A 13268-nucleotide genomic window follows, 5' to 3' on the forward strand; every position below is an offset into this window, starting at 1 on the left:
AGAGAGAGAGAGTGTGTGTGTGTTGTGTGTAAATGACTATAAATGGAAAAGGAGAGAGTTTTGATGTAGATGGTAGTTTAGACATTACCTTTCAACATGAAATATTATTCTTTTTATTATGTAATATAGATAAATTAAATGTAATAAATAGTATATACTAGATTCTAAAATTTACTAAATTAAATGTTAATTAACACAAACAAACTTTTTCACATTTCTGTCACATATAAAGAAACGATTTATATAAAGTTTTGAGAAAATACTTTATACAATACAAACTTTTTTTAACATTTCGCATACGATCGAATGAACTTTTAAAACATGCAATCTAATATAAAAGTCAAGAGTTTTCATGGTTTGTTTATAAAGAAAAAATAGGTTCCGAAAATAAAGAAAAGCTATATATATACATATGTTTTGGTATTAAAATGTATAGGTATTAAAATAATACAAATAAAAAAGATTTAGTAAAAATCGCGACACATCATAAAAATATTCGTGCAGTATATATTTGGGCTTTTTAAATATTCGTGAATTGATTTTATTATGATCCAACGGTCAATATCTTATTTTATTTATTTTACTTTAACACTTGTTTAATAAACAACACTATAAATATGAGAAGGTTATAGTGTGAATGTGTTATCATGCGAAGCGTGCAAAGGCATTAAAAACCCATTTCCGGTATCTCATATCTTCCCGACCACCACAACCACCACCACCGACCTTCCTCCCTCCCTCGTTGCCAAACCACCACTACCATCGGAAACTGTGAAATACTTCAAGCTTAGCCTTTAACCGAACGGACGTGAAATGCATTTGGGAATGATATAAATTTCATGGTCGGCGATCAAAGTGATTGTAGTTGTTGGATGTGACAACTCAAATTTATTAATGACTGGTTAGTCTTAATCTCGATCATTATTATAATTTCGTCTAACTTGGAGAATTATAGACGTGGAAACTATTAGCTAATTGAACATTTGATATAGTTCAATTAGAAGTATCCTCATGACGTAGACTATTAGCTATTTAGACGAATGCCGAGTCTTAAATATAACTTTAAGTAAATATTTAAAGGTTATATATTATACATAGTAAATAGACTGCCTAGACTTAATATTTTAAAGTTGACTTTAACGAAACTTTATTAACTTGTCTTAACTAAAATGAGACGAGGGAAAATACCTTTACTTTAAATTATAACCGTTTGGTCAAACGGTATTTAATCGTAAGCATTTTACCGAATAAATGGTACAAAAATATCTCAAAAAGGGCCACATAGGCCGGTCCTTGTTTGTGTGGTAGGAAAAGAACCACCAAAAACCTTTCCCTCTTTCTTTCTTTGCTACTGTCGACACAAACACACACACATAGAACCCATACTAGTTTCTCCTTTCAAATCAAATTCTTGGAAAGGAGAAATCAAAGGGAAATTAATAAGGGTTTAATTATTTGGTGGATTTCAAGGAATCACCATCATCTTCATCTTTTCTTTAAGAATATCAAATTTTGGTAAGTCAACATTTTCTTCAAACTTTTGATTTGATTTAAATTCAATTAAGGGTTTCTTTCAGTTTTATTAATGGAATTAGAAGCCTTTAAATTAAATGTAAATTTAGGGTTTTGATAATAAATGGAAATTTGGTTTGAAATGGGTCTTGAAATCAAAATGGTTGAATGGGTGAAATGGTTAGCGATATGGGTTGTTCCCAGGTCTATTGAACATGTTTATACTTGTTATAATGAAAGGAATTGAGTTGAAAACGATTTGGTTACAGCAAATGGTCAAACACTGCACTCAAAACCCGTTTTCTTGATTTTCGTAATCTGCGTACGATGTTGATGAACTGACGGATGATCCGTGTTCATCACATCATCCGGCAGATCGTCCGCCAATCTCCCGTCCTCCCTTAGCGTTTTCGTTCGGTTATCGGTCGACTTCTAATGATCCAACACTTATTTACTAGTCTTATATCATCATAAAAAGAGTATCAAACTTGTTAAAACACACATTTAAACACTTTGATTTTCCATCCAAATTTAGGGAGAAAAGATGAACTTGAGTTATGATATAGACTAACTAGTAAGGTGTATATTATGGACACTTGGCAATGACAATGTCAATGTCAATGACGTTAGTAACTTGAGTCAAATATATATTGAACATTAAATCATATTCTTGGTCATCGCATTCTAGGGTCTATAGCTAAGTAGTTATACGTAGGATACTTGTCGTCGTGAGATTTGATCCTCGCCATTGGTACTCATATCCTAGGTTTTGGATAGACGTGGAGACTAGACTGCTCATTTTCTCGGACTACTCATACTTTTACCTCTTTGACCGCTAAGGTGAGTTTATGGCGCCCTTTTTCCTTTTTACTTTGAAAAGCATGTGTTTGACAGACTAAAATGTTCCCCTTATGTAGTTATTACCATTATGAGATCCTAATGGTTGTCTTGTCAGATTTTGTTCCTGATTGTCATGGTTCAGGTCCGCACCCCACTTTAGACGGAAAATCCTGTGCGAGGCATATTAGTCATATTGTCGGACTTAGGTCTGGACTGTCATTATATATTGTCGGATTTTGCTCCCGGCTGTCTTGTCTTAAATAACTACATGTCATTGTGTATTCTCAATGACGACTAAACTTTGGTCAAACACACTGTAAACTCACCAACTATTTCGATAGTTGATCCTCTCAAATTTCATGCTTTTCAGGTAACCAACAGTAAGTCTTGGATCATCTTGGCATTATAGGGCCATTCATTTGACTTTGGACGTATAATTAGCGTCAGACATTGGAGGACTATTATGTTCTTAGTTCTAATTGTACTAGACGGTCCAAATATTTATCTTGTATTAAGTGGGCCCAATTCCATATATGGATGACTTGTATCCATATTCTGGGGTCCATATTTGAACGATTGTACTTGTATTAGACTTGTATTTGGTATTAAATGGATGTATTTTCTATTAGCCTTTGGTTAGTACGCAATTAGTTTGTTAACCCTGTATTTCTGCTACAACGGGGTGTGACAAAAATTGGTATCAGAGCCAAGGTTATAGTTAATACAGAGTTTTTCCGGAGGAAAAACTCAATCTATAGCCATTGTCGTTTCAAAAGGAAATCTAAGTCTATTAAGGTTTAGGATACTTATTTCAAGAGTTATATTATTTGTCTATAATTAGACCTAACCTGATCAACTACGTCCCGATTATGTAAAATAATATAAGGCTCGAAATAAATATCCTAGATTTTGTATATACGTGATAATTTGGACTATATTAATAACATACTGTAGATGTGGTAGGAAGGTTGCGGGTGACCCTATATATAAACATTGAAGGTATGTTAGAAATAGAAACCCAAATCGTATGTGTATACATTTAGACGAAGATCTCTTTAAAAACTCATGTATTGCGTACTGTTTCAGTCATTTGACTCATATTGTCTCATCCATTAGACTTATACGGATATGTTGTCTACCTTTCAGACTTATCGTGTCGGACGGAGCTAGCTCTTATGTTGTTGCTCCTGGTACTACTTGAGTTCCTGTGGTAGCTAACTCTATTCCCCGTGTTCCTAACTCTTCTGAAGAGGAACCAATGGAGGCTTCGGGCAATGAATCTCGCCCTATTAATCTGGTATCATCGTCCAGTGAATCTGGAAATGAGCATGTGTCTATCCATGTTCAACCACCTCTATCACCGGTAGCTCCATATCAGAGGAGAACTATCGAGGGAGCTCGTCTGCCTTATGCTCCTCGAGATCCTAATGCTCCTGGTCCTTCTACACCAGTCCAGGACAACCTTGGGTTTGGTCCTTCATTCTTCCTGGGCGATCCGTATGCTGCGGGTCCCTCCAGAGTGCCTGTTTACAACCCCAATCTTGTTATGCTCGTTGCAACTGAAGCTTATAGGTCGGAATATGCTCTCCGACAAATGTCAAGGATGAACAACTCTCTCATCCATACTAGAGAGGCTATTGAGAATCAAGCTCAAGGATTGACTAGAGCTTATCAGCATGCTTCTGATGCTATGACTGTTGCTAGGGAGGGGAAGGAGAGTGCTTCTGATGCTTTGACTGTTGCTAAGGAGGGGAAGGAGACTATCTGGACTGCGATATGGATACTATCAGTCTTGGTGGTTTTGGTCATGGCTTTGCTGATCGTCGTTCTTATCAAGATGTAATCTATAGTAGTTATGTATTGTAAGCCTAAAACAGATAACAACTCATATTTTGTACCTAAACCCTAAATTGCAGTCTATCATTGTGGATGTAGTTCCCACATGTCTTTTGAATCGTACTGGTCCGTCTATGTAAATTATCATTGTGGATGTAGTTCCCACATGTCTTTTGAGTCGTGCTGGTCCGACTATGTAAATTATCATTGTGGATGTAGTTCCCACATGTCTTTGAACCATATCGATCTGACTATGTAAATTTTGGGCATCAATGAAATACGATCATCTTTTGACTTATATACTTGTTCAAACTACGTCACTTGTTCATTTTAACTCTAGAATTATGATGTTTCATATTTCTTGTCTTGTTTAGTACATGAGTTCATACAAGTCAACAGATTTTGACTTGTATTTGTACTATCATCTATATTTCAAAGCAACTTTCTATATAACTTCTCATGGAAATCTCTAAATGACATTTTTGTTCATGTCATAGACTTATGGCTCCTAAGAGGAGAAGCAAGACCCAGAAAAAGACTCCAGCTAAGAAGACTGCTCCAAAGAGAGTTACTCGATCAACTCGTAGACCTAATGATACTCAACAGGAAGAGCCTGTGATCCAACAAGGACCAGAAACTGTTGCTGCAAATGTGAACACTGGTCTTGGATCTACCCCACCTGCTGGCGGGGAAAATAATATGGCGGCATTTGTGACACAACCACTATTGGCCGCCATGCCTACTCTAGTCGCTCAGATCACAGCGAGTATGAACGCCAATAATAATCATCATGTTGACAATAGTAACAATGTGGAACCTACTGCTGAACAACTTATTCCTCGAGTTCATCTGCACGGGAGTGACTTTAAGACCTTCACTTATTGCAAGCCAAAGGAGTTCCATGGCACCGAAGGTCCTGTCGGCCTAATCAATTGGCTAGAGAGCATAGAGGCGGTGCTTCATATTAGCCGTTGTGCCGAAGAGCACAAAGTGGAATATGCTGCCTCTCAATTTCAAAAGCACGCTTTGTCATGGTGGAACAAGCAGATAAGGACTCGTGGTCGAGAGCCGGCTAATAGCATACCTTGGTTGAACTTTAAAAGGATGTTGATGAAAAAGTACTGTCCTCGAGAAGAAGTACAAAAAATGGAAGGTGAATTCTAGAATCATAGTATGGTCGGATTAGACAACGAGAAATACACAACTCGTTTTCATGAATTGGCAAGGCTAGTTCCTCGTATGGTAGATACGGAGGAGAAATTGATCGAAAGATACTGTTATGGCTTGTCACCTGATGTCCGAAGGTTGGTAGCAGCTTTTAATCCTTTGACTCTTCAAGCGGCAGTTAGTGCCACCAACCGGATGGTGATAGACTTGAAAAGAACCACTGGTTCTTCTATTGGAACTGATATGAACAAGAAAAGGAATGATTATGCCTCTGGTAGTGGTTTTGGCAACGGTGGAAATGGCAAGAGGTTTAGGACTGCTAGAAACTTTGCTGTGGTTGCTCAGGATGTCAAGAGGTACACCGGCTTAGACCCAAAGTGTAATAGGTGTGGCCTCCATCACAAGGGAAACTGCCCTACTTGTCACCGTTGTAAAAAGACAGGACATTTGGCAAAGTTCTGTAGGGACAAGACACCCCGTCAATGCTACGAATGTGGGAGTGAAACCCATATGCGACCTGCGTGTCCACGACTCAAACAAGCCCTGAGCAACAATGCTATAGTTCCTATCAGGAACAATGCAGGGAACAATCAAGCTAGGAATCAGGGAAGGAATCAAGGAGGACAAGGAAGAGGACGAGTGTTTGCTTTGGATGCTGCTGATGCACGACGTGATCCCAACGTTGTGATAGGTACATTCATACTCAATAATCATTATGTCTTTGTGTTATTCGACTCTGGTGCTGATAAAAGTTTTATATCCTTAGAATTTAAGTCTCGAATTAATGTAGTAGCTATCCCCATGAAAGAAACTTATATTGTCGAATATGCAAACGGTCAAAAGATTGTTGCTAGAGATCATTTGGTAGATTGTAGTTTAACATTGTCTGGTAAAACCTTTAAGATAGATCTGATTCCCATAGAACTAGGAAGTTTTGATGTGATAGTTGGTATGGACTGGCTGTCTAGAGTTCGCGCTGATATTGGGTGTTATGAGAAAGTTGTGAGAATACCACTGCCAAATGACGAAACATTGATAGTGCAAGGAGACAAGTCAGGGAAGGAATTGAAGGAAGCCAGAGGGTAAAGACATTCAAGATATTCCAATAGTTAAAGATTTTCCGGAGGTGTTTCCCGAAGATTTGACTGGACTTCCACCTCACAGACCAGTCGAGTTTGGAATAGACTTAGTCCCTGGAGCTGCACCCGTGGCCAAGGCACCCTATCGCCTTGCGCCATCAGAAATGCAAGAATTGTCCAAACAACTTCAAGAGTTGTTAGCAAAAGGACTAATCCGTCCAAGTTCATCACCCTGGGGAGCTCCGATCCTATTTGTGAAAAAGAAAGACGGCTCCGTGCGCATGTGTATTGACTATAGAGAATTGAACAAGTTGACCGTCAAGAACAGGTACCCATTACCTCGTATTGACGACTTGTTCGACCAACTGGAAGGTGCATCACACTTTTCCAAGATCGATCTCAGATCTGGGTATCATCAACTCAGAGTCAGAGAGATGGACATTCTGAAAACAGCCTTCAGAACTCGTTATGGACATTATGAGTTTTTGGTTATGCCATTTGGTTTAACCAATGCACCTGCTGTGTTCATTGACTTAATGAATAGAGTATGTCGACCATATCTAGACAAGTTTGTCATCGTGTTCATTGATGACATACTGATCTACTCGAGAACTAAGGACGAGCATGAAGGTCATCTGAGGACCATTCTGCAACTGCTCAAGGATCAAGAACTGTACGCAAAGTTCTCAAAATGTGAATTCTGGATTAGAGAAGTACACTTCTTGGGTCATGTAGTGAATGCAGATGGAATCCACGTGGATCCATCTAAGGTTGAGGCAATAAAGAAGTGGGAAGCCCCTAAGACTCCGACAGAAATTCGTCAATTTCTTGGACTGGCGGGCTATTACAAGAGATTTATTGAGAATTTCTCAAAGGTTGCTCAACCTTTGACCCTGTTAACTCAGAAGACTAAGGAATTTATTTGGCAGGATGCCCAAGAAAAGGCATTTCAGACATTAAAGGACAGGCTATGTAATGCTCCTATTCTAGCATTACCAAATGGCATTGAAAATTTCGTGGTATACTGTGACGCCTCACATCTGGGCATGGGATGTGTACTTACGCAGGAAGGTAAGTTCATTGCTTACGCTTCTAGACAGCTCAAAATCCACGAAAAGAACTATACAACCCACGATCTTGAACTTGGAGCGGTTGTTTTTACCTTAAAGATTTGGAGGTATTATCTGTATGGTACCAAGTGTACTGTATTCATGGATCACAAAATTCTTCAGCATATCTTCGATCAGAAAATGTTGAATACGAGACAACGGCGATGGGTAGAATTACTCAGTGACTATGACTGTGAACTCAAATATCATCGGCAAAGCAAATGTTGTTGTTGATGCACTAAGTCGAAAGGATAGAGTTTCACTATCTGTCATAAAAAGAGCAAGTTTTTATCTTGGCTCGTCTTTAAGGGATAGAGTCTTGGACGATTAAAACGAGGCCCTACAGCCAGGGCGTATCGACAAATAAGCATTGTGGAATGCTGAACGTTTGTTTGAAATGGATGGCGATGGAATCCGACATGTTAAGGGTAGAGTGTGGATTCCTAAGTATAATGGACTTAGAGAACTTTTAATGAACGAGAGTCATCGATCTAAGTATTCGATCCATCCTGGAGTTGACAAAATGTACCATGGACTAAAGGACTTTTATTGGTGGCCTGGCATGAAAAGAGATATCGCCACTTATGTCTCAAAATGTCTAAACTGTTCAAAGGTCAAGGCGGAGCACCAAAAGCCTTCTGGGCTGCTCCAACAACCCCAAATTCCTAACTGGAAATGGGAAGAGATTACTATGGACTTTATCACTAAGCTTTCTCGAACCCTGAAAGGATATGATACTATATGGGTCATCGTCGATCGATTGACGAAGTCTGCTCATTTCATTCCAATTCGAGAGAGTTGGAAGATAAGGAAATTGTCTCAATTATACATTGAAAAGATTGTGTCTCTTCATGGCATTCCTTTGTCTATAATCTCTAACCGTGATGGTCGTTTCACTTCACAATCATGGAGATATTTTCAAGACGCCCTAGGCACTCAATTGCATTTGAGTACGGCTTACCATCCACAAACTGACGAACAAAGTGAACGTACCATCCACACGTTGGAAGACATGCTTCGGGCATGTGTCAATGACTTCAAGGGTAGCTGGGATACCTTTTTGCCATTGGCTGAATTTTCGTATAATAACAGCTATCACGCTAGCATCAAATGTGCACCTTATGAGGCTTTGTATGGATGAAAATGTAAATCTCCTGTTTGTTCGCTTGATGCTTGCGAACGTCGATTGTACAAATATGCACTAGTTCAGAAGACTACTGATCAAATTGTTGAAATTAGAGCACAACTGAAGGCGGCTCAGGATCGCCAAAAGAGCTATGCAGATCGTAGAAGAAAACCACTTGAGTTTCAAGTGGGAGATAAAGTCATGTTGAAAGTGTCACCTTGGAAGGGCACTGCCCGTTTTGGCGTGCGAGGGAAACTTAGTCCTCGATATATCGGACCATTTGAAATTATTCAAAGGATTGGTTCTGTAGCATATAAGCTCGATTTACCCCAAGAGCTAGAACATGTTCATCACACATTTCATGTATCGAATCTTAAGAAATGTTTAACTGATGAAACATTGGTTGTGCCTGTGGAAGAGTTGCAAGTGAATGACTCTCTTCAATTCGTTGAGGAACCTATTGAAATTGTAGATCAACAGCTCAAACAACTTAGACGTAGTCGCATCAAGTTGGTCAAGGTTCGTTGGAACTCGAAACATGGACCTGATTCGACTTGGGAACGTGAGGACTATATGAAGGATAAGTATCCTCATCTTTTTACTGAGCAAGACTTGATTTCGGGACGAAATCCTTAGAAGTCGGGGATGCTGTGACAACTCGAAATTTATTAACGATGGGTTAATCTTAATCTCGATCATTATTATAATTTCGTCTAATTTGGAGAATTATAGACGTGGAAATTATTAGATAATTGAACATTTGATATAGTTCAATTAGAAGTATCCTCATGACGTAGACTATTAGCTATTTAGACGAATGTCGAGTCTTAAAAAATAACTTTTAATAAATATTTAAAGGTTATAATAATACACAGTAATTAGACTGTCTAGACTTAATATTTTAAAGTTCACTTTAACGAAACTTTATTAACTTGTCTTAACTAAAATGAGACGAGGGAAAATACCTTTACTTTAAATTATAACCATTTGGTCAAACGGTATTTAATCGTAAGCATTTTACCGAATAAATGGTACAAAAATATCTCAAAAAAGGGCCACATAGGCCGGTCCTTGTTTGTGTGGTAGGAAAAGAACCACCAAAAACCTTTCCCTCTTTCTTTCTTTGCTACTGTCGACACAAACACACACACATAGAACACATACTAGTTTTTCCTCTCAAATCAAATTCTTGGAAAGGAGAAATCAAAGGGAAATTAATAAGGGTTTAATTATTTGGTGGATTTCAAGAATATCAAATTTTGGTAAGTCAACATTTTCTTCAAACTTTTGATTTGATTTAAATTCAATTAAGGGTTTCTTTCAGTTTTATTAATGGAATTAGAAGCCTTTAAATTAAATGTAAATTTAGGGTTTTGATGATAAATGGAAATTTGGTTTGAAATGGGTCTTGAAATCAAAATGGTTGAATGGGTGAAATGGTCAGCGATATGGGTTGTTCCCAGGTCTAGTGAACATGTTTATACTTGTTATAATGAAAGGAATTGAGTTCAAAACGATTTGGTTACAGCAAATGGTCAAACACTGCACTCAAAACCCGTTTTCTTGTTTTTCGTAATCTGCGTACGATGTTGATGAACTGACGGATGATCCGTGTTCATCACATCATCCGGCGGATCATCCGGCAGATCGTCCGCCAATCCCCCGTCCTCCCTTAGCGTTTTCGTTCGGTTATCGGTCGACTTCTAATGATCTAACACTTATTTACTAGTCTTATATCATCATAAAAAGAGTATCAAACTTGTTAAAACACACATTTAAACACTTTGATTTTCCATTCAAATTTAGGGACAAAAGATGAACTTGAGTTATGATATAGACTAACTAGTAAGGTGTATATTATGGACACTTGGCAATGACAATGTCAATGACATTAGTAACTTGAGTCAAATATATATTGAACATTAAATCACATTCTTGGTCATCGCATTCTAGGGTCTATAGCTAAGTAGTTATACGTAGGATACTTGTCGTCGTGAGATTTGATCCTCGCCATTGGTACTCATATCCTAGGTTTTGGATAGACATGGAGACTAGACTGCTCATTTTCTCGGATTACTCATAGTTTTAGCTCTTTGACCGCTAAGGTGAGTTTATGGCGCCCTTTTTCCTTTTTACTTTGGGCATGAAAAGCATGTACTGTTGTATACACGACTACTTTATAAATGATTTTTCTTTGTCTATGTCATGTGATTTGGCTACTTAAATTATTTGCCTTATGTTTGCCATGTTGACGGCTGTCTGAAAATGTGTATACATGTTGATGAGCGTCCATTTTGTGATAAAAACCCCTAAAGAAAGGCTTCATTTCTATGCTTAAATAAGTTAATATTCCGGAACTATCGATACTTAATGAATGATATGTTTGTGCAGGTTCCCGGAAGATGCGAGAAAGGGTAAATGACATCAACTGACTCAAGAAGGAAGCCTGTGAAGTTACAAGACACAAGGAAGTGGTTCGGGAGCCAAACGAAGACTCAAGTGCAAGACAGCAGCCACCAGCGCCGCTGGACACATACCCAGCGCCGCTGGTGCTCACCAGCGAACACTCTCCAAACCACAAGCGCTGCTCGAAGCTTCACCAGCGACCGCTCGAAGTTTCACCAGCGCCGCTAGCCCATTAGCCAGCGCCGCTGGTCGGCCCAGATCAGTAACCGACTTAAACACCTATTTAAGTCGAACTAACCCTCAAAACCCTAAGAGAGAGCCGATTCAGCAGCCCTAGCCGCCCAGGAATAACCCTAGATTGAAATTGCAGATTCCAAGAAGGTTTTGGAGCATCTAAACACCTTCCGATCTTCACTCTTGGTCTAAATCTTTCATCTTTATTTACTCTTTGTCTTTGAACTATGTCTTTTATATTCTCAGACTTTGTTATTCCTTTAATAATGCTAGGCTAGTAGGCTGAATACTTGTTTGGATCAATGTGATCATGTAGACGCTTATTATTTTACTGTGTTTGTTTAGATTCTGTTGGAGTGTGCTTTACTGTTTATCGTAGATCCATGTTTATTAGTAATTCATGTTGCTATTGGTTTTATATCTGAACATATTAGTTTAATTCTGATGATTGTCTATGATCATGTACTAGGACTAATATGCTAGGACAGAAAACAACTAGTCGGTCTATAACTAGAAGTAAAAAGTGATTCACTTGTAACCGAGGGATCTAGAACCATAGTAACTAGGGTGAATTGAACATGAAGCTTAACAATACCAGACGCGATCCTTTGACTTGGAAACGAGCACTGTGGTCACCGGAGGGAATTATATCTGGTCATGGCTTAAGAGCCGGATAATTAAAAGATGAATTAGTAACACAAACTTTAGGTCATAATACTTAAAACAATGAATCTAGCGAGCATTTGTTTTAAAGGGTAGTGTGAGTCTAGCGACAACACTACTACTTAGGTAAAGTGAATCTAACGAGAATCTGAACCGTGATTAAGTTTCCAACAGGCTAACAAACCAGTAGGATAGTATTTGGTCGTACCATGAGATCGGAGATGCCAAACAAGTATTTTAATTTAATTACTGATATTCGTCCTTTCAAAACTATTTTCAGAGTAGCCTTTTGCTGCAAAGCATTTGGTTATATTTTCTTATTTAATTGCTAAAAATTAGTTTATTAGGAGTTAGTGACAAACCCCCAAACAAACTAGAATTACACGTACTACTAGATTAGGTAACGGAACGCGTCCCTGCAAACGATCCTGTAATTTACCACTAGGCTATACTCAACTGACCCGGTTCGCTACTCGTTAAAGTGTGTGTTAGTTTAGATAGTTACTTGTACAACATAAATTTTAAAGACTAGGAAATAAATAAAAAACATACACCCATCACATGTCTTATGAAATTTTGTTCTATGTGACTTAGACTTGCCATGTTGTCGGCTGACTAAATGTTTATGTGTTTGACAGACTAAAATGTTCCCCTTATGTAGTTATTACCATTATGAGATCCTAATGGTTGTCTTGTCAGATTTTGTTCCTGACTGTCATGGTTGTGGTCCGCATCCCACTTTAGACGGGAAATCCTGTGCGAGGCATATTAGTCATATTGTCGGACTTAGGTCTGGACTGTCATTATATATTGTCGGATTTTGCTCCCGGCTGTCTTGTCTTAAATAACTACATGTCATTGTGTATTCTCAATGACGACTAAACTTTGGTCAAACACACTGTAAACTCACCAACTATTTCGATAGTTGATCCTCTCAAATTTCATGCTTTTCAGGTAACCAACAGTAAGTCTTGGATCATCTTGGCATTATAGGGCCATTCATTTGACTTTGGACGTATAATTAGCGTCAGACATTGTAGGACTATTATGTTCTTAGTTCTAATTGTACTAGACGGTCCAAATATTTATCTTGTATTAAGTGGGCCCAATTCCATATATGGATGACTTGTATCCGTATTCTAGGGTCCATATTTGAACGATTGTACTTGTATTAGACTTGTATTTGGTATTAAATTGATGTATTTTCTATTAGCCTTTGGTTAGTATGCAATTAGTTTGTTAACCCTGTATTTCCGCTACAACGGGGTGTGACATTAGATATGGTATAGGCGTTGC

General features: G+C 38.2%; 1 long non-coding RNA gene across 1 annotated transcript; it reads left to right on the top strand.

Moving 5' to 3' along the window:
* Positions 1-1368: 1368 nt before the first annotated feature.
* On the top strand, positions 1369-13002 carry LOC122601938. The gene is made up of 3 exons (XR_006324129.1): positions 1369-1515; positions 2279-2352; positions 12672-13002. It is a non-coding gene; the product is annotated as an uncharacterized LOC122601938 (long non-coding RNA).
* Positions 13003-13268: the final 266 nt, after the last annotated feature.

The sequence above is a fragment of the Erigeron canadensis genome, chromosome 5, assembly GCF_010389155.1.
Source record: "Erigeron canadensis isolate Cc75 chromosome 5, C_canadensis_v1, whole genome shotgun sequence".
Classification (NCBI taxonomy): Eukaryota; Viridiplantae; Streptophyta; class Magnoliopsida; order Asterales; family Asteraceae; genus Erigeron; species Erigeron canadensis.